The sequence below is a fragment of the Anopheles coluzzii genome, chromosome 3 (genome assembly GCF_943734685.1).
Source record: "Anopheles coluzzii chromosome 3, AcolN3, whole genome shotgun sequence".
NCBI classification, from domain to species: Eukaryota; Metazoa; Arthropoda; class Insecta; order Diptera; family Culicidae; genus Anopheles; species Anopheles coluzzii.
The window spans coordinates 38,324,702-38,348,504 of NC_064671.1; the positions used below are offsets into that span (position 1 = coordinate 38,324,702).

Here is a 23,803-nt window from a genome sequence, read left to right on the forward strand (position 1 = left end):
TGAGCGCTCCTTAACGCACAGAATCCGAACAACCTATGGACAGAGGTTTGTGAATGGTTTATTTTTCGGTGAGTTAATAACGAGTGGCCAATGTTGAATTACATTATAAATGACAGTTCTGGGTTGCTTCAACACGTTCAATGTTTTAGGTTATATTATGCCCATTCAGTTCGAGAACGATTATGGGTCGGATATTTCAGCATGACCGCAAATGCGAGGTACACTGCACGCTCCTAAAACATTTAAAGGATATTTACAATCCCAATAAGATCTACCAAGAAGTCACCCATGTAGCCTGCGCTTTTTCTGCCCCATTTCAATAAATACCTCATGTTTATGGACCCGAACGAAGGACTAGCAGTTTATGTATGTGTAGTTTATATAGGAAGGGTAACACCACACCACAACAATTGTGGAAAGTTTGCACAACTGAAAGGATTTTTCTCATGCAACAAGCTAAGTTCAACGATTCAGCATAGAAAGGGGTGTGTTTAAATGAAAAAAACAAATACTTACGATACTTTTTTTGAGTTTCGGATTTTGAAAATAAATACGGGACATACGAAAAGGTAGAAAAAAGTTTTACGAAAGTTTTAGCGCTTATTCATTAAAGTAGAAAAAAAACATTTTACTTGTATTCACTAATTTGAATGTTTATTATCGTTTATAATACTTAAAAGCATTATCATTTTGCTAATATTCATAATACTTTTGTCTGGTCATGGAAGTATAGACTGGTTGAAAGTTATCGACGATCGATAGAACAACATTCCTCGGCATGACAATACATAAATGAACTCTTGGTAATTATACTATACACTCTACTATACACGTCTCTAACTGTAGAACTCATCATGCGCAAGCCTGTTTCCTGTGAAAGAAAGATAATTGCAAAATGTTTAATTTCATAATATGAACTAATGATATTAATTCGTGACGTTATATTTTGATTTTATGCTTTTTAAACCAGCTTTTTTAAATTAAACAGCCAGAAGTCAAATGCTTTGTACTAATACTATTTAACACATGTGGTCTAGATAGCGTTCAATGGGAAACTATATATTCCTACTATGTATTCCAACCTTCATACGTAGCGCTATTAGTTGGTTTGAGTTCAGTACACTTACCTCACATTCCTCTGCATCCTGTACGTGCGCTATAGCCTATCGAAGGCAGAGCGAAGGCAAACACCATACCAAAGACAGTTTAGAGCAAGATACTGTAAACGACCTTTTGGTAGGGCAGCCAAATGGTTTCAAGCACACCAAACGTTTTATGGAGCGAGCAAACACCCATTTGTGTACCAGCACACGTGGAGTGAGAGACACATTCAAACCAGAGCAATATTAGATTTTTGGCAATTTACTGAGAATCGTTTACTTTCCTTTTTGTGCCGTGTTCTTTGATTGCGCATCGTTACCTCCGTGTGCTAGTCGAGCACAGAATACATTGTATGATTGGGTAAAGTCCGTACTCAAGTGTTCTACATGAATTTCAAAAAATTTTATGTGTGTTTATTATTAAAAATGTATTAATTTTTTTTAATATGAACAAAAGTTTCAGAGTGATTATTAAAATTAATTAAATATGTATAACAACAATTCATCTAAGATGACACAAAACATTTGTCAGTAGAGAGGTCTGCTCTATCCATATTATAATCAATGCATATTCAAAAAGCTCTTATCCAATTTACTTCAAATGATCTAATGTTTAATTTAATGCTTTTCATAGTGAAAGTATGAAATAGAAGAATTAAAGAAAAGTTTTAATTTATTTTCAAAATTTATTCGTCAATAATTCAAGAATTCTAATATTACAAGAATGACAACAAAACTAAAGCCTTTGTACGATTTACGACTGGCTTTAGATCGATCAACGAGTTTTAATTATTGAACTTACTTAACGTTACGGTATTATTGTTATAGCTGAACTCAAATCATCCCTATCGCCCATAATCAGTTCCCAACCACATGCCCATATTTTGATTCCAATCGGTTTGGTCGTTACTGGTTTCGCGTTTCCAAAATCCAATTCATAGCGCCTCGCGTGGTTTTTCACGCAGCTAGCATTCTAACCATCCTAACCAAACGATTGCTGGGCTAGGTTTAAATCCTGTCTGGTTAATTTGTAACAAAACCGCGAACCATTTGTAACATTAAACTCGCTTTCCCATTTTGTGCCATGTTGAACATAAGTGAGAATGTGCCGGAAAGCCGTTGGCATCAAGCAAGTGAGCAAATGAGATTACACTTGTTTCGAGCGATTTAAGGCTTTACTGCTTATCCAGCATGTGTGCTTGGGTAAAAAGGGATGTGAGGTGGATGAGTAGAGTGCTGCCAGTGTATTATGTAGCTCAGAGCTCATTTGTTACATTTAACACATTTGTGCGCGTTCAACCTGATCCTTGGCAACTTGCTGTGCTGTTGTTTGACGCCAGTTGGTGTAGTGTTTATTTTTACTCTAGCCTCGGTGATGGTGGCCACTGTGCCTAAAATAATACAGGGTGTGTCAATCAAAATCATCTTCGCACCCTTAGTGTTGATTCAATTATCAGCATTGCACAATGGAGTAAGGGTGAGTGAGAACTGCGGTTTTGGGAGTCTAAATCGGGCTTGGATTTATGCAGCTATCAAGCGGATTAGCCGTCATACTACACCGCCAATCAATTGGGATAGTTGAATGAGTTTTGAATAATGTCTTAAAATGTCTTACTTTTTATAGTTTTGTAGTGCATTGGATTTTAAATTTTGAATATTGCATAAAAACTCGGGCTAGTAATGTTACCTTAGCATATAACTATTTTAATAACATGGCAATAAGAAATGTCGGTTTGCATGGTGAAAATTAGTGCAAAAACTCTTTTATTGCTAGCTTTTTTGTTTCTTATTTTTAACAATAAATACATCAACGAAAGAATATGAGAAATTTTGTAAAATTTAATGTTTCACCACTTATTGTAAAAGCAGGATATCATCGTTAAACATATTAAAATAAATTGTATTACAGCTGCAGCTAGCATCCAAGATTAGGCCATCTCTATATGCTGTCAGGATTTGTTCTGCGCCATAAAACTTCAACCCGGCAAATCTTATTTTCATCTTCGAAACCCATCTTAGTTCGTCCTAAATCAGAACCCGACGGCGGGCTTGCGATAGGCTCTGTGATTGTGCCGAGTGAAATGGTCCTGATTTTGTGTCACGTTTTACTACCCAACTCGGGCGAACTCTTTTGACCTCCAGGATGGGTTCCAGTAATTTCGTTTCCGAGACGTTTCTTTCCACTGTTCTGCACTGGTGCAGAAGAGGCTATTGATTTTTCCATTAAACTCAGCGCTATAATACAAACAACTATGCGAAAGAAACACAAGAACACAAACGGCCATAAGAGCACGTTCAAGAGCAGTGGAACGTATCTGCAGATGGGAAACGAACATCTTTACCCAACATTTTAACGTAAGCGTAGAAATCAAAAGCCTGTTTTCTACTTTTATTTTCTCTAACATGATGTTCATATTTTTTATCTATTTTTACATTATACATCAACAGAGACATTCTTGAGAAAATCTGTGATTTTGTTCAAATAAGCCATACGTTGAGGTATAGATATAGAATCAGAAGAAAATCTCCTTTGTATTCTATTGCACATACAAGTGTACTGACGAAACTGTCCAAGGGGCGAATCAGACTAAGCGCGGAAGAAAAAGAATGCGCTTTATGTCAAACCTTCATTTCTCCGAGGCGTCAGAGCAATGGATATAAAAAATACCAACCATTCACTAAGCTGCGACCTAAGCGTATATTGTGAAAGGAAAGATTGAAGAACAAAAAATCAAAAAAGAAAAAGCTCGATACGTTTTGATCAGTTTTATGTGACATTCAGACTATTATCGTTTGTTTCGTTGGTCGCAATCACGATACTGATGTCCCATTTCACATGGCTGACTTTAATGACGGTGATTTGGTAGTGGATGGCGCGAGGACAGGAATGTAATGAAAGATGGATTTTCCAGCATCCATGTCCTCAACTTTCACTCTATTTATGTTACACAACGTTCAGTTCAGTGGGTCTGTGATATGAAAGCATAAGAATGAAATAAAAAAGAATCGGGCAAAAATGATCTGCCAAAAACGGTTTGAAATAATTACACGTAGCGTTGATATCGTTATGTCTTCATACTCATGCCAAAATCCATCCAATACATAGACAGTATCAAACCGTAAAGTATTATAAAAACTGATTTAGCATAAAGCAGAAAAAAACCCTAACGTCTCGCTGTTTTTTGTTGTTGTTATGCCATACCCGGACCCAACTCAATCTAATGTTTGCAATCTGATTCCATGCTGCCGCGTATTGCTTCCGAGAGCAACATTCAGCGCTGGCAAAGCTCCAAGGCTATTATGTATCATTGAACCTTCCGCTTCCTTCCCTACATGGTGGAAGCAATGGCGAGGCAACCGCTGTAGCGGGGAGTCGCGTCACAAACGGCGAACCAAAGCCGAACTGAACGCCGAGGTTGAGAATCAGAGCTCATTTTATGAGCATATCCGGATACGTGTGTTTGTGATAGGAGCGCAAGAGTGGAAAAAAGGATGAAAAGGCAATGCGCAAAGGGGGAATCGCTTTCCTACCCACACGTTCATCCTACGAAAAAGGTTACTGATGATGATGATGATGATGATGATGAAACGCAGCATTGAAAAACGGTGGAGTGTGTGGGAATATCAATATGTATGTATATATGTGTTCCGTTGTATCATCATAGCCATAATCATCGTCTGTTCCATGATGCATACTACCACAAGCTCACTGATAGCAATCATCAAAGTGAGGCGTAATCTGTACATCGCTTCTATGCGGAATGGTAGGTTTTTTTTATCTCTACCCAGTTTGTTATCACACTCGCTTTTCGCCATCGCATGGGATAGGTTGGGTCGGACACGAGGCAGGAATCTCTTCATAGGAGCTTCTTTGTTGGGGTGATTTCTGTTGAGTTGTTCCGCAATGATTAGATGAAAGGGAGTGGAAGCAATGGGAAACGTAGTTTGCTATCCATTTTCACTATGTATTTCTGTTCGTTGTGTATATAAACAGACACGGCGGAAATCGGCGCAGGAGGGTGGTGTTGAGCGATTCCATTGAGGTGCCCACCTCCAACCAATCTCTCCGTCTACTCTCTACACGCGTCTGTACATAAGCGTTCGAGATTTCTATGGATACAGATTTTTCCCCCTGCGCAGGAACCAGACCGTGAAGCCATTTTATTGAGCCACGCGTCACGTCCTCTGTGGGTGTATGGAGTTGCGGGTGTTTATGTGTGTGTGTGTTTGGGGGAAAAGAGCGTTGATTTTCTTTTTCCGCTGTGCAGAATGGAATTAGAAAATGGAATCTTGCTCACCGTGGTTCATGAAATACATACTGCCAGATATGGTGGATAGAGGCATAGAGGTAGACGGTCAGTGGTGGAGGGGGTGATAACGAATCCAGACAGACAGAGTGCGCCACAACTTTTTTCGCTTTATTTTGAATTGGTCCCTTTTTGGGACCGTAATTTCAGGCGGAATCTGAATCAGAGATGGTAGAAATCCGTTAAATTTAGATAAATAGTGACAGCTGGATTGCGCTGGGCGATGAAAGTGCGATGGAAAAAAATCGTTTCTCCGCATTCAAGAATGTGGACAATAATTTAAGGTGTAGATTTTTGGGAGTATAGTAAAAGACTGGTTGTTTACTCTTATGTAGCTATCACGATTTTATCAATAGTCATTTAATTGAATGATTTTACGGAGAACGCTTTTACGTATGCACAAAAAATTAATGATAATTTGTGTCTATCCATCGCAAATTTGAAATAAATTGTCTTTCCTTTTATTGGTAAATCCTAAGGGATTTCAAATGGACGACATATATTCTGCAAAGGTAATGATTGCATTTATTTACAAAGCTCTTCCCAACATAAATAAGCAACTAATAGCAAAGCATAGTTCTGTTCTTTTTCATTGTCCACATATATAATGGTTGACAAGATTATTGGGTTATAACGCTGATAAAAATACATTTTTTCAGAGATTAGCGCCATGTTGAAACACAATAATAACATACGCTAATAATACTCTCAATAATTGAAGAAATTTAATTTATGGAAGATTTATTGGCGAATTTGCGCAATGACTAAACTAAAAACATGTCGCACAAAAAAAAAATCATGAAATCAGAAATCAGAAAACATACAGGTATTTAAATGAATAATGGTATGAAATATATGAACATAAAGTAATATCTCGCACATGCGCCGTCGTAGCACTCATCAAATCTCCAATCAAATCAAATCGAATAAATAATGTTCTCTTCCAATCATGAGATTGTTATTCGCTAGATTCGAAGCATCATTGGTTTAGAATATAATGATTGTATAGGGGAACACGAAAGGAAGCCACTTGTAAAACACTTCCCCTTGTGAGAGTAATGATAAACTTGGCAGAATATTTAGAAAAGAAGTATGAACCTACGGTGGCGTACAAACGAATCACAAAAGCCAATACATAACTCAATTTATGTACCTAACCTTACACTTACAGTAAACAAAAATGCTTACAGTTAGTTCAACAAACAGTACGGGTAAAACAACAAGATAGGAATCTTACTCCAACATTGCATTAGAAAGATTTGTTTTAAGCTTGCTCTAGTTCAGGGCTTGAGTGAGCAAAGTAGGTAAATGTTAAGCAAATTATGCCAGATGAGGTATCGGTCCATCATTATGTTCCGTATCCTTTCAGAATGCCACACGAATACACGCTACATACATTTTATCCATTTTCAAAAGCAAAAACAAATGATGCAAATGGGCTTCGGCCCTTCGTTAGCTTATGTGAAAGATTGTATAGCTTCCATAAACCCTGCTAGACTATAGCGGCAAAGAGATGCCTTCGTTGGTCGGTATAGACAGTTTAATAGGAGTAGAAGTTTTCTGTTATAGTGTGTTGAACTAGGAACTGGAAAAGGGTCGTAGCTTGCACATGGGCACGATGTGCCATTGAACGAGAAAGACGTCTTTGCCAATGAGCAGCTGTAGTATTGGAACGTTTTGTAAACCTTGCCCGAAAGCAGAACCTCAAAGAACCGTAAAACGGATAATGAACCGGGATGGAATCTCAAATCGGTCCAATATCGAATCATGGGTTTTATGAGGTTTTCCGCATCGATCGTATGATGGTATGGAGAAGAAAATCTCCTCGTCCTTGTAACCAGCAAACTTGTGTTTGGTTTTCGTCTAGTGGAGCTGTTTTTTAGTTATTTGCAACGTTCTACATTCGTACATTGTTTGGTGTATCAGTTGTGCTTATGGTGTGATGGTCCAGATTGGAATCGATACTTGTTCCGTTTTATAGCAGTTGGTTCGTCTACCCATCGGGAAGAGCCAAGTGACGCAAAGTAATAAAAAATGTGGTATGTTTTGCATGTTTTTTTTTAAAGAAAAAAAAAATGGAAACCATAAACCTATTCAGAAGATGTTCTGTTAGCATTGTTGCGACTGCACCTGACAGGTTACTAAAGGGCTGCCTTGCATTAGCATAATGAGAAATTTATGGTTACGCTCCCAGACTGTAATCCTAACCATGACATCCCAGTGTAAACCTAACATTTTAAAAGTTTAAGCAGGTAACTTTGATGCCAAAAAAGGGTGACTTAGCAAGCAGTGAAATCCTGGGTCGTTGTTGAAATTTTGGGTTTTGCTTAATTTTGTTCGAGAATGTATTACAATGTTGCCGGGTGATGATGTGTGAAAGTAAGTGTTTATTTTATCATGCACGTACGTAGTTGGTTGTTACAGTTTTCATCAATAATATGTTATTTTTTTAATGTTTAACGCATACTGTACTGTGTACTGTGTACTGTGTTATCCGAAAAAGTAAACAATTGTATTGGATTTGTAGACCTTGCTTTACAATTGAACTATTAAACTTGAAAAGATTAAAGATCTAATGTTAGGCACCTAAAAAAATTACTTAAATAGTAATACTAAATTAGTAAAACTAGAACGTAAACGATTTTAAACGAGAATAAAAGAGACAAATAAATTTTTAAACTTACTCAACATACACATAGAAAAGTGTTCAGTCTTCTTCGTAACAATCGCAAAAAAAACTTTTTCAAATGTCTTAAGATTCAATCCTACGTGATGAACAAAATAAGAATGTAGTAGGAATTACCCCAGAATTAGTCAGCGACATCTTAACCCCAGTGAGTATTTTTTCGCTTCTTTTCTTTTTGATTAGATGATTTTTCTTCTAAACACGTATTCTTCAGACTTCGACTTCGAAAGACCACCTTGATGAGTCAATATCGTGACTGTGCTGATCGTTCAATTACTCTTGTCTACACTGCTGGTACGCTCCGTGTTCGATTTGTCTTGTATTTTTCAAAGCCATTTTAAAATCAATACATTTTCTGAGCGACGTCAGGCATCTTCATGCATTCCAACACGCCAGAAAAGTTGCTTGTAAGTGTTGGGTGTTCGTTTAGTGTGCTGAAAACAATAGGGGCTAAATTTCAAAAGTAATTATTTGGAAGATGGAATTTGAAATTTGAAAACACCAAGAGCAACGAAAGGTGAAGAATTTTGGTCTAATAATACATAATATTTATAATCAATCAAAGGGAGTTTTTGTGGCATAAAAATGTATTGCTGATGGATGCTGCAATCATTGAAATTCGCCAATTCGAGATATGATGATATGATGTTGATAACATTTATCAAATCCTAACAATCGTTGATAGTCTCCCCATTGATTTCTGAGCGGAAGATGGTTATGAAAAAGGATTTTCAGTCAATGGTGAACAAAGAGTAAATATGTAAGCGTCTGAGTTTACTTTTAACTCCGCTTCAATATTTCAAGCATAACAGGGCGCGCCAGAACATGAACCAAGAACCTACCAGCGTTGTTCATGAATCAAGTGATAAAATATTCAGCTCTACGATGCTCTAGATTTACTAGAAAATGGGATCTCCTTTTCCGGTTCACCTGGGACTGAAAATATCTTGTAAGATGGAACCGAAAATGGAACAAAAATGTTGAACAAAACCACAACACATTTATTTTCCACACTAAGGTATTGTTGGAGAATACTCATCGTTAAATTAGCAGAGCACAATCTCCAACAATCGATGCTAGAACTAGGGTTAGAAGAAAAACAGGATTGGGTTTGGTTATCCCGTTTGATAGTAAATCTATCCCACCATAATAGTTAACTACCATAAGCATTGCATACTAGCTGCTTTATATGATTGATTAACAGTATGATGCTTTTCTTCCTTTCTAAAGGTTGAATCTTAACACATCAATAAATATCTGCGCTTAATATCATCCCCTTCTAGACCGATAGTTAGATGTGCTGACTCTCACTAACTTTGAAAAATAGTTATTCATAAAAAGTCTGTAGTATTATGTAGTAAAAATGTATACTCTTTTAATTATTATATACACTGACATCGTTCAAAAGCCATTAAGGATACCCAAACGTTCAAGTAAAGGTATGAATCCATATACAAAACAACCCTCATATTACACTGAGGTTTACATTGCTGTTCCAATGGGGATTCTCAACGATTTCGTAGAATCTTCTTTTGGGATGTTTCGACAACAACCAATTTCCTACGATAACAGCGCAAACTGTACTGATACGATACTCTATGTTTGCCAACTCCTCAGAGAGGACTGTCATCGGTCTCAAAACAATCGTTCTAGTTTGAGTGGAAACAATATCGTACAAACCCATTGACCGAGTCCTTTTATTGCTTTGAAATTTTTGGGTGATTTTCGTGTTAGCAGTAAAGTTTTGAAAAAACAAGGTGGAAAAAGGAAATTTTATTGAAATGAAAACAATATCCTGTGCAACCATTAGACGAGCCCCTCTTCTTTGATGATATACGGTGTTGGGTCGAGTATGAACCTAGCAGTTGGGAATTAAGTATGGCTAAATGGATAAATAAAGTAAACGTAAATGAGAAAAAAATTAACTGTAATAGCAAAATTATAGAAATACTAGGAACAAAAGGTGTAATACTAATGTTACTGACAACATTGTTTTTAAACACTAATTGTTTCCAATTTTATATTACCTCTCGATCCCAAATTAATATGCAGCAGCATCCTACTAAGCACTAACTGTTAAAGAATCATTAGAAAATCGAACAATGCTTTAATTTAACGGCAGCACGTAAAACATGCTAAACACGCAGTAATTGAGAAAAGATTTACATCCATCACCCCATGCGCCCCGAACAGTGTCGTCTGCCGCGCTGTGAAATTAGTAGTTCCCTTTTAATTGATTGTCGTTGATATTTTACGACCACCGAGCACTCTAGGTGAAGGTGAATTCGACAACCAACCACGACACCAAAAGTCTTAAAAACAAATGAAATACCCACCAAAGCATAAGCCTCTACCTTGGCAGGACAGGGATTTTATTACCCTTCGTGAATTTTAAGTAGCAAGAGCGTACTAATTAAGGGAGATTGTAAATTTTACACTTCAATATTCAACACATTTCCAGGCGAGTGATTTTCGTAAGCAGTGACGTTCGTGAGATTGTGTTTTTTATAGCATTCGCGTTGCGAACTGTCGATTTACGACAGTGAATGATTTGCTGTGTGAACAATCGTGTCAAAATGTGTCAAAATGCAAATACTAAAAACGAGAAAGTTGTATCCTAAGGGACATTGGTTGCTTAACGTTTGTTTACTCGGTACGTTTTTCCCATCCCAAAAGTCAGTTGATGGATTGAAAAATGCTTATGCGTGTGCCAAACACGGAGGCGTGTAAATCCCATCTGATGTGAATGTTAAATATTTACCCACTACACACTGTAAAGCCGGTAGATTAGCTCTAGGAGTGACTTCCGATACAAGCGAGCTGGGAGAAAAATGCAACATTTCCCCAGATCAGAGATACTTACTCAGGAGTATCAAGTGTCACGCGGGCACGATTTCTTCACGCGACACGCGTCAAAGTTCCGTTCCCAATAGGGATTGTGCTGGACAAGCGTAGGAAAACGGATACGGGTAGGAGTGTCAGTCGCATGGGGACAGTATCACGATGCGTGGAAGGTAATCAAGAGGTACAATCTTGACACTTGTTGGTGGGTATGGCCTGGATCGCTGTTGGATTTGTTGATGTGCGTGACATTTGTGTCACTGTTTGTCAACTATTTTTGAGTGTTTCGTGATGGCTCATCATACTGCGAAGAATGGGTCTAATGCAGTAGGCATGTGTGCTTCTGATCGAATACGAAGTATACATATTTCACCTTTATCTAGGAATCATGTTAAAAATCTATTGTTGCAGAATATAAGTTGAAAAAGTTTTGTAAATCGTTTTGATCTTCAATAAACTAAGGGGTGAATTGTTTTCTTATTGAATAATAATTATAAGTTTTACCACCAACCTGCGCTTTACATGCATTTTGCATAAAACCTAAATTTTCATCCCCTTACATCGGCCATTCATTCTCTTATTTCGAAAACAAGGTTCTTTTTGCACCCTGCAAAAAACGGAAAGTTTGTCAAGAAGAGCACACATTAAATTTAGGCCCAGGGCGAGGTCCTGCCTATTCCAAGGGCAATTGCCACCAATGTGTCATCACGAACAAGGGAAGCACACCAGAACGAAACCGGTTATTCCCCTAGTGTAAAAACTTACGCACCACGGGGGTGCCACGTTCTTGGTGGACTATTTTCAGTAATTTTCGAGGCGTGCTGCACGGCGTCATGGGGTGTGACTGCCAGTTGCGCAACTGGACCATTCTATTAAATCCAATGTTTCAATTCAAAGCGTTGCCCCTTGCAACCCGGTTAGATTCGGTAAAAGGAAGCGCTAAATGATTATTGACACTCAGCAGCAGTACTCGACCGCCCAGCAGGATATCGATGAGAGTTTATTGCGGTAGGACTTGTTAGGCAGAAGGCACTTCTGTTTGTCGGTGAACAGTGAGCACGGCATACGACAGGTGTCAAGTGGCAATGGGAGTGTCGCTGCTCGACGGACAGTTTGCCGACAGTATGTGCTGTGATTGCTCATCTTGGTGGATTAAGCAGGGAAAGCAGTGAAAAGATAAAACATCACCCGTGTGGAACCATAAATCAAGAGGATTGTTTAATATTTAAGAATTAGGAATAAATAATATTTATTTATTTCGTAAGAATTCATATAAAATGATTAGAACTGTAAAACAAAAACTAAGCAAAGACATATAAGTGAAGCATGACATCAATACTTTGCAGCATATCGTTTTCCATTATGTGCGTATTCGTAAATATTAAGCGTTATTTATGATTAAAGTTCCATTTACTGTTGCAAGGTTATTTCCGCTGTGCGTTGTAGGTTCATCATGAATTATTGAGAATCAATTTGTCAAAGTTTCACTGATCCATCTTAGCGTCCCTCAGATTTGTTGTGCATACACTATTAAAGACACACTTTCGATGAACAACTGGAGATTCAGAAAAGAAGTCCAACCGAACGATGCAGCATTCCTCCCCTGGGTCTGTTGAGTCCCTAATAAATCTCTAATGATTGGTAGTTGTATGAAAGGAGAGACACATCGATCTCAAAAAGGCCAAACGAAATGTTGAACTCTTGCTACATGGTACTACCAGCAAGACCTATGCTCCATTGATTTGATTCCAATTCAATCATCAGTGAGTGGGTAGTGGTCGATTATTAGACCATTTTAGGTTGCTGTGAAATATGATACGTTCTAAAGACGGGGAACAAATTTGAAGAAACGAAAAGTGAATCGGAAGCAATGCAATGCAGAAAATTGAATTTAATTATTAATTACCATTACTGGTAGTCTCTGCTTCTTTGCGGCATCTAAGGCAATGTGATTAAATCATATTTACTTAGGTTGGTGCATCACAGCTTTATGAAGAAATATTTATGTTTTAATATTCAAGCTAATTTTGATATTTATTCGACGGTTAAATAACGTACGCAAACCCACTAGAGATAATTTATTGGTGAAGAAAAAGGAATAACACAATTAATATCTCATTGAGATAGTATATAAAAAAATTAATAGCCATCTCAAGAAGTGAGAATAACCTCCAGTCAAGATTATACTCATACACCGAATGCCCAAAGGTGTAGAAAACTCTTTACGGCTAGCTGAACCTGTTGGACGATAGCCACTGTGCTCCATTCTTCACACAGCTCCAATCCCAAAGGCCCATTGACACATATTTCGTGCGTTTTGTTTCATCGGCTTACGGATTCATCGTACTATCCGTACTCGTCAGATGACCTTACCAAAAGCGTATTTTTGTCTACTTTCAACGCCTTTTTCCGGCAACAAACCCCTGGAGGCATAGATTTGGCCAGATGATAACCATTAGCCGCTCGGGACTGTTGTTTAATCTACTTATTTTATTACCGTAAACGACCCATTTCGAACCATATCCAGAAACGTTGTGCAACGAAACACACGGTAAATTCAATGTGGGTTGATGCGTTAGAGTTTAGTCGAGGGTGACTGCAAACGAATGCTACGATACTGGGTGAGTAAGCTTCACCATGAGGATGATTGTACGTGGATGTTAACGTAGCGCAGAAACCGTAACATAGCGCAGAATGCATAATTATAGTTTTACAAAGATGCACTCAAAACGAATGAGATAACAACTGTGATTAAATGAAAATGAGAACATGTATTTTGCACCGTGACGCAAGATTAAACATTAAATAGTGACTTCTGACAGTAAGATACAAATATTTGACCTTCTGTCAGCACCATATGGAGTTTATTGCGAATGCAAGAGTTCTTTCAAACGAATCACCAGCTAATACGCAACAGCATTGCCTGAGCACGTAAATAGAAAATCGAGTTTTTGCAGTTTGGAAACATCATACCTGATGTGATTATACAGTTTGTACAGCTCCGGTTATGTACGTCTTTATTCTCAGCACGAATGTCATTGCGTGATTTACTAGATACTATTTTCAATGAACATTTGTTCAATAAATGCTTTTATTTTGTTTCAAAAATCCTGAAATTTTTTCATACATTACACTTTTTTCAATGGATGGAATTAGTCTCCTGTTTATTGAACATTAAGCGAAGCGACCACCTGGAATGACCTCAAAATTGCTACCATCTGTGGTTAAATAAGCAACAAAATGCACAAACACGCGGTGTATAATTGAACATTCGGTTTTAGGTGGCTTTTCGTGCGGTTGTGTTGTGAAAACATAGCATTCAGTTGAAAAGGGAGTTGTTGGAGTGACCCCTTAAGATAAGTGTTTAAGAGAGTACTATTAACAACCGCTTGCAGGTTGCTGCCGTATCAGGGTAAACAGTAAACAATTGCATAGAATAATCTCGGTATAGGTTATTTTATCCCAATGCTCAATAACATTCTGGCTAGCGATACACGTGCTGATTGAGCGTGTGATTGTAATCCAATTTTCATCACAGTTGGGATAGGGTCCCAGGTGATTGCTTAAAGACTTATAAAGTGCATTTGTTTCTACTCGGATGTCAACGTTCAGTTTAATTGAATCAACGATAAAATAAATTTTGTTATCGTGTTTCCAAGCTTTTCCGGTTTTCATGTGAAATACATGAAGTGAGTATTTTTTTATTTATTTCAATTGTAAGCTCATTGGAGATGTTGTAATGAAGAATTGTGCGCGACGGTTGCTCTTTTTTTCAAAACTCTGGTGATTAATATATATTGTGCAATAAATGGTTTAAATGCTTAAAACTATATGTACTATGATATACCTACCGATTGGAATGCTTCTAAATGGCTTGCTTCTTGGCGTGCTTCTAATCGTCTTGATAATCATGTTAGGACAACTTGTGTTTCGGTGCATATGACACTACCATTATTTTAATAATTATATTATGTGTTTGAGGATCGGGTTGGTTTGAAATTGAACTGGTCTGTAAAAGAAATATAGTACAAAATAATACAATATTATATCAGACATATTATAATAACATACGCATTCTTAACCTTTATGTTGGCAACCAGATACCCTATTATTTTTTAAACTTTAAACTGAAATAAATTTTGATTCATTGCTTTTATTGACCTGAAATTTTCCGTTGCCTTCCAACTTTTAATTTCTGATTTTTTCGTGCATAAATTGCAAATTTAGCCTGTAAGTATTTTATTTTGATTTATTTTAAACTTCACTACGTAAGTTGGCAACCAACATACCCGGGTATTCCACACATTTTGTAGGGAGAATGACGTTTCTCGTCTTCCTCTTTTCGTATTGTACTTATTTTCGAGTCAAATCCAAGCGATAGCAAATTTCAATTTGACCGTTCAATTTATCATACAATGAAAAAAACTGAATGAATAAATAAAATTGAAGAGAACATATGGCCGACATTATCTTCTTACAGCATTAAAATATAGAAAGCATTGTTTACCTATAAAAAACCGTTAATTTTTTGCGTCAAAATGTGTGGCATACCCGAGTATGCCGATTGCCAACTTACGTGTGTAAATCTGATTGCCAATTCTACGGTTAAATGCTAGAAAAAAGTGAGTAATGAAATAAAAATGCCTACAACATGCAAGTGCCCTTCTTTTGGCAGCATAACATATAAAGCATTATTCGTATTATTTTGCTTTAATAAGGATTAAGGAAATAATTGATAAACAGTGATTTTACCAATGTTTCACATATATCTGTACGGAGTGAAAAAAATAAACAAAAAAAAAACAGAAAACAAGCGAAACAAAAATCCTCCGGTTTAATCTTCCCAAAGCGATCTGTAACTTATTCAGTCTTGTTTTCTTTGCTTCCTTTACGTACAACACGTTATTCGGTATCATCGCATCGATTATCCTCGGTTTATCTTGCTTTGAACCAACATTGATCCTTCACCATGATGTTCGTTTCCATAATCTTATTAGGCGTGTTATCCTTAACAAAATCCCACAAAATTCAAAGGTGACTTAGAATCAGTAAACAAAAAAACAAGGACTTTTATCAATGTTCGTTGCGTTGGTTTGATTTTATTGAAGATGTTGCTTTTTTGTTGTTTTTTTGTTTTTTTTTTATATATGTTGAAATATTATATATGTTGAAACAGAATATATATGTTGAAACACAAGAATAGTAAACAAATAAATTGTAATTTGAACATTGAAGAATTAAATGCTTACGGGCTTTGAATCATGAAGCCTATTCCACAGTACAAATATCACTTTTTGTATTTGTAACAGCTCGATACAACTATTTGTAGTTTCATTGCACTAGACTATATTGTAAACACAAAAAAGCGAAAAAAAAAATCAACAGTCTTCATTCAATAACCCTTCATTTTATTAATACATTTATACTGCTGCTGATGCGAAGTTGTCTGATATCGTCAGACTCGGAAATTAAATCAATATTATTGGAACATGTAAGATAGGATAATAAAGAAATATAATGAAATACTGACATCGGAAGCTCCCTACTTGGATAAAGAAGAATTTATTGCTATATATTTTTTTCTATTCAACTAGTATTCCTATCTAGATACTGATGATACCAAGGCAAAAATTAACATTTTAGCCTCTCATTAAGGGAAACTACTTTGGTACTGTCTAAACCCTTTTTGTAACTCTCTGTAAACAAGCATGGCTGACCGTGAATAAGGTAACATTGTTTAGATAGCTTTTTTGAACATCTAATCAGTGGAAGTTTGCGTGTCGAGAATGTTGTCTGATTTTCGAATTGATTATTATCAAAATCCTTATAAAGGAATCTTCCGTCTATTTGGTAGGCAGTTGGACTATGAGTGAGCAGGAGACATCCAACGTGCAGGAGGTGAGAAGGCATATAATTGATTGTTGTTGATATACAACTGTTTTTAATGGTATACTTTAGTAATACAATATTGTCAAAATAATATTTAAATGACTTTGGACTGTCTCCAAGTAACATTTCGTAATAAGTAATGTGATTCTTATAACAATCGCTACAAAGTAAACTAACATCACCTGCTTTCATGGAAAAAATTGAATCATATACGACATTCTGAATGCCTTCTAATCAATATTGAAGCAGTTGTTGAGCTATTCGGTGCTGCAATAAATTTTCTAAATATTGATAAAATGATAGCTGCATCAGTTGAACAGATTCCAGAGGCACTTCTCACCCTGCAATCACCAAGGTCTTGTACGTCGGTTCAGCGGACATTAGCGGATAGGGCGTTTGCTGCGATTGCGGAGCAGAGTGACACTTACATTGAGCGTCCGGTACATTGAGGTAAGTTGTAATGAAACATGCTGTTCCCACCTTCTACTGATAAGCAATGATTTATTGTCCCAGGACTTAGATGGAACGCTTGTATTGTGGCACAATTTGATCACTCGTTAGCTAAAGATCGAGAAGTCGTTCAAACCATATACCGACTGTTGTGAGAGCAAACGTATGCGTAGACGCATAGAGATATTCACACCTTTCATTATTATCAGCTGTTTTTTTTTTCTTGCTTGGAGCTGGATAGCTCAAGATTGGTAGACTATTCGGCATGTGGTGAATATTTCAAATGCATTTGGATTCTTCTCGTAGCTGTTTGTCATAATGTGAAATGTTATAATTTTCGTTCGTGCAGGTTATAGTTTTAGACTGTTGAACTAATTATTACTAATAGAATGTTAAATATATAACGAAATGTACTTTCCAGTTTCTAGTTTATCGCCCTAATTGTGCCATCTTGCAATAGTTTTTAAATTAATTGATAATTACTGCAAGTAATGTAATGTGTATGATGATATGGTTTAATGTTAGTGCCAAGGCCTCTGAGGAATTGATTTTGAATCAATCATATTAAATAAAGCCGTAGAATGCATCATACAATTATCTTTCAATCGATAATTATTACTAAATCCAATAAGACTCGAGTAGAATACTTAATATGATTTAAAAAATATATGAAATAATTTATAATTAGCAATAAATAGATGAAAAACTCTATGTTGAATCTCACATTTATATCTTCCTGATTTGCAAACTTATTATTAACTAAATCACCGGCTTCCGCCGGTCAAAGTCAAATCTCTATGTAATTAGTTTGCTGATAACCATCCTATCAGTTTGAAGTTCGACCGACCACTTGAATGGTGTGACGATTGTTTTCTCACTATATCGGGACCACTGTTTACTATCAAACTAAAAGAAAAGCTAGTCACACAATAGAAATAATTTCAGGCCTAATATAAACTTCTTTTTTTTCTATTTAACCAATCAATAAAGTTAAAAATAAAAAAAAAACTACATTAAAAACTGTGCAGAGTTACGTAGAAACCTCATCGTAATATTGTATTCATATTTCCTTTACCAGTTTATGATAACACAGCTATAACCATTCACTCATGCAAAAGATTTCCTTTCCATCTCATGTATATATTGTACCAGAAAAAGGACTAACTAAATACCCCGAGGAGTTAGCGTACTACAACATTGCTTGCGATAAAAAAAGAAAGGAAAGCTGGAGCTCATTTATATTCCTTTTGCATAGTCAGTATGATACCTCCACTTTTGCAAACAGCATTTGGACTTGGGGATATTATTGGGGTAAAATCTTACTATTTAATGATAATGAAATTGGGCTTGGAAGAACCCTGTGAAAGATTCATATAAAATTCATCTTGAATTGTATCACGCATTGCTATCAACTTGTTCTTGAAGTCTTTGTTCTGTAATATAGCTGTTACACAGTATACTCATCTTCTTCCGTTTAGGCTTTCAACGATCATTGCTTAATTGATTTAGCGATAATTAACAGCTATCCACTCTTGATACATTGCAGTCCAACCTGAGGCTAAGCTCACATACGGAACAAGAAATTCCCATGACATGATTTCAGCAGCCAACTGAAACTTCATAGCAATCTTCACAATAAAACTGCTTAACAGGATGAAACCCCATTGGCAGAATTGGTAGAAATATTGATTAAAATTTGAAAAATTGGCGGATACGTTTAGGTTCGATGTATTAAAGTATCTGTATTAACAATAATCAGGCAATTGATTCGAGTATTGTTAATACAGAGTATGAGGAATACACCATGCTAGTAGTAGTAGTAGTTGTTGTAGTAGTAATAGTATGCTAAAAAATAAGGACATGATAAGCGGTTTACTCATAACTTTTTCGAATTTAACATTACAAATTAGAGTTATAACATTAATTGATGCTTTTACTGTTCATCTATGAATTAAAATTATTATAAGTAGCGCCTTTTCATCATGTAAGTGCCTAACATCGATGTTTGACGCGATGCTATGCGTGCGGCAAAGTCGGCATATAAAATTTTTACAAACACTACGATCAAACACATTTTCTACACGTTTCAGCCGACAAAATCAGACATTTTGAAATTGTGTTGCTTAGCTTTGTTGTGTGGACAAATACAACACAACAACCTCATCAAAAATCATATGTCAAAAAAGCTGCTCATTTTGACCCGAGCACGACTGCCAGTTTGTTTTTTTTTTACTTTTTTATACGCTCTTAATTTCCTCAGGCAACTCGCTTTTTTTAAATAATAAAAATAACATATTTATACAGTTAAATCGACATTCATAATACTCTTTATGATTGTTAGTATAAAATGCATAAGAATACGATAAATAATCCCTGGTATCGTATGGCTAACACATCCCATCAACGGCTTTTCAAATAAATACTTACCATATGGTTTATCAGTTTGTTTGTTTGGTTTAATTTGGCGAAACGATGTGATTCGTACGACTCTTCCATCACGAAAATGAACAGACAATATTTGATATGGGTTCATAGTGAATTTCATTTTAGCAGATCAAAACACGTTTTAAGGGCAGTAAATATTTGCAGTACATTTTCAATGCTTCTTGATTTTTTTCCCTTTCAATAGCATTTCAACCTCTTTCTGACATTCTTATCAGGACCATACCATTCATTTTCGATCCATTCTCATTTCACCCATATAATTGATGTGATACATTTGTTCTGGTGGCTGATTTGTCATATGTGTGGCATAAGATTTGGGTTTTGGCTTTCGTTGTGCCAGAATTTTGCCTTCTGGTCTGAAGATGAGGAATCGAATCTCCACCAGACGCAGTGAAACGAATGTCCATAAATAATAATTTTATTTTCCCTTTACCATGAACAGACGGCCCTACTCTTGCCATTATTGCTCTTCTTGCATTAGAGTAAGTCCCCATGAGCACAGCCTGATGCATGTGTTACTAGGTCGCCGGAGTAGCAGGCATAACTATAAGCCTGATTCGAGTTCACTTGGTGAAACCGTAGCCACATATGATACGAATGAAACAAGGTTGAACAAATGCACGAAACTGCCACATTTGGTGCTCATGCAGATGATGATCACATGCGCGAACGATCTGCTACTGTTTTTTACTTTCTATCTTTCCCGTTTCTCTCTCTCTCCCGCTCTCTCTCTTCCTTTCTTAAACTTCTAAAACGCCACAATATATCAACGAACATGACGCAAACACATCAGGGTTTAAATATTTCACGCCTTAACCATGCTGTCTGCTGGGGATCAGTTTTATTTTTTTTTCTACTCGCGTTATCCTATTATGTCAAGTTCAAGCTGTCTTCATTACGATACTTCATTCATAAAGTCGAATACAAAAGATGCTCCACTCATTGACAAACAAGCTGCAAGACGGGAGGTTATGCACTGCCGTACAAAGATTCTCTTCGCGAGAGTCGTTCATCTAGCGATACATCATACACATAAACTGAACTCCTCCCAGAACACATTCCCACGCATTATCGATGATGCTTAACGCTCATTAACTTCAACTGACTTTGAAATGACGGTCGTAATTGCTAGCTGTTTGTTTACACATTTGCTCGAGGCGTGTTTCTAGCCGAGATTTATGGAAATTATTTTAATGAGCTATTAATAAGGAAGGGTTCAGTTCGAATGATGAATGGCATCAGTTTGTAATAACTGTGCTTCATTCATGAATATCAATTACGAATATTTAATTGCTTGATGGTTACAGGTGGAGTGACTGGGCTACAGGTGAACATTGAAATGATGCAGACATATTACTCACGTCGTATCCACCGATCTGTTGAATATTTCCGTTCCATTAATCCATAATATCCCTTAGAACCTCTGTTCAACAAAGATAGTATCATCCTAACGAAAGATAGCTTGATTCCCAAGATGACGACAGATGATTCCTTGCTGTAACTCAAACATTACAAGCCGCTTTAGCTTACTTGCAATGGACGGGGCCTGTTGCCCAGAGAACTCCCCACGAGACTATAATTGCACAGTTATGTAGTGGTCAAGGACATCGCCAAAACATGCTGGTCAAGGTTTTTATTAATGTCCCTTCATTCTCACCAAATCAACTGTTTTCTAATACTTCCAACCAACGTAGATGGTGAAGTACTCCATACTTTATGATTAATTGTAATAAGTTTATCTTTAAAATGTTGACAGGTGCATAAAGATAGACGGTCAATTATATCATCAATGAATTTTTGAAGGATCTTCAAACTCCATTTTTAAATATTGGAAAAAATACTATAGGTATAAACATGAAATTAATTGAAATATAATGATAAATTGCGTTATGAAAAATTGACAGAAATTAAGCATAAAATAATTAAAATCATCAAATTGTCCTTATTTCGCTAAGTTCATCAAAGCAAATCTAAGAATTCAATGAAAAAAATCTTTAAAATTATAAAACGGATAAACAACTTAGCATGACTTTATTTTAATAATAACTGTACTGTATATGTTCCCATTAAAGTGATGATTAATGTATTACAACTGGATGTATGAGCACATTTTTGTGTTTTTTTTATAGATTTGTTTTAGTTTTGTTAATTCAAGTTGGTTTAATATTACCTTTAGATATTTTTATGATTTATAATGGAATGATAATAATAATAATAATTATTATTATTTATTTAATATTCAACGGGCCGTATGGCCTAATTAAGATGTAACAGTTCATAAAAAAACATAACAAAAACAAGATTTGCATCGCAATTCACTGCGGCCACGGCAAAAGCCGGAGACGTTCCTTGAAGCACTGAGTCGAGATGTCGAAGTCTAAGCAATATGAGACAGTATTGAAGACAGCCGACATGCGGAAAATAGGGTCAGACCGACCAGCGCTGGAAAGGGGTTGAGCGAGCCGTAGAGTTTCTCTAGACCTAAGTGTTCGGGATGGTGCATAGATATCGACTCGATGCAACAAAGGCGATGAGTCGATAGAGCCATTTAGTAATCCAGCGATGAAAGAACACTGTGCATTGCGTCTTCTAACCGAAAGAGGTTCAAGGCATAGAAGACGACACCGCGCATCATATACATCACCTCTTGTTATACAATATTTTTCATTGAAATTTGGCCTAATTTCGTTAGAAATTTTTTATTTGAATAGTAAGAACTTTAACTAAAATTGTTTTAATTAATACTAAACTAAACTAACTGCTGAATGTGTAATCACTTAGAATGCAGTAACTGGGATGATTACATTTTATTCAATAGTTGACAATAATGCAGCATAGTTGAACTTACCGACGGCATTTTTACACGGAACAAGTACTAAAATAATGCTACGCCTGCGCTGCGGCACTGGTTAATATGACCAGTTTTGTATTCCCTCGTACAACGGGCATACAAAAGTCGCTGTTTCACAAATATTGTGGATTTATATAGATTAACAATTATTACAGGTTGCTATACCACGCATGCCAATTAATGTGGTAGATCCATTTTATTGTTAACTAAACTTTATTTTTCTTTGCTTGATTTGTTTGATGCACTCTATTGTTATTAACAACTTATGTTAAAATTGCATTATTGTTTTGTTAATAGTCTCACATGCTACACAAAAAAGATTAGTTTTGGAGTTGAAATAATGTTCAATACTTAAAAACATTTCACCAACCTGAACAACATACATTACTGAGTTTATGTTGTTATTTAAATACACCATGGCAAAGTTGTTTTGTAGAAACATAAACCATTACACTCGCGACATCCGTTTTTATACCAGCACGATACTATCATTCGTGGTAGTCTAATCGAAAGCATGCTGGATATCTTTATATACACTTCTCCACTGCACGTTCAGTTCGTAACTGTTGGATAGGGTTCGCGAAGACTTGGCAAAGATTTGCAGAGTGCTGGGCTTTACTTCTACACACTGTGAAATGTTGCTTTCCTTTTTTTCTTTCTAGCAGTATTCTCTGAAGTTCGAATACTTAGCATTGACTTTATTCGCTGGAGAGAGAGAATGTAACATACCACAAACCAGCTACACTGATAAAAGCCAATATTTAGTCTCTCTTGTTTTGGCGCTGACAAGACTGAAAATCACCCAAAAAAGATTCGTTGCTGGTTAGCACCTTAAGACTGGCATACTCACTACGTCTCACTTACAACTCATTGCCAGTATCTCATGGATAAATCCTCAGATATCAAAGCCGAAACTAACAAACATTGCACGCACTTCGTCCACGTATTTGGAGCAAAATATCCGCAACAATTCCAGCATTGCCACAGACGCAGACTGGAAAATCGAGCACTGATAAACGTGCTCGAAGCGTCAAAAAGATCAACAGCTTTCAGTGAGAAAACCACGCCTTCTAGCGCAACATGGCTCTAGTGTTGTGCATCTTGCTTTGTTTCATGTAAAAAGAATCCTTACTCGCTTTGCCATACGGGTAAGAGTAGGTCTGCTCGCTCTTTTAGAGTATTCTCGCTAAGGGGTAGAAGCACTCATCCCTCAGCAACCGGAAGGGTGTATTGT

At 36.5% G+C, this 23,803-nt stretch overlaps 1 long non-coding RNA gene across 3 annotated transcripts; it reads right to left on the bottom strand.

The window, feature by feature from the left end:
- Positions 1–626: 626 nt before the first annotated feature.
- Positions 627–23,563, bottom strand: LOC120957725 (uncharacterized). Of its 3 annotated transcripts, XR_007452574.1 has the most exons (5): positions 23,434–23,563; positions 22,567–23,360; positions 14,786–14,943; positions 1,128–1,483; positions 627–871 (listed from the first exon to the last, which is right to left on the bottom strand). It is a non-coding gene; the product is annotated as an uncharacterized LOC120957725 (long non-coding RNA). The 3 variants fall into 3 exon arrangements; XR_005751975.2 differs by lacking the exon at positions 1,128–1,483 and having other exon boundaries at positions 14,786–14,938; XR_007452573.1 differs by lacking the exon at positions 1,128–1,483.
- Positions 23,564–23,803: the final 240 nt, after the last annotated feature.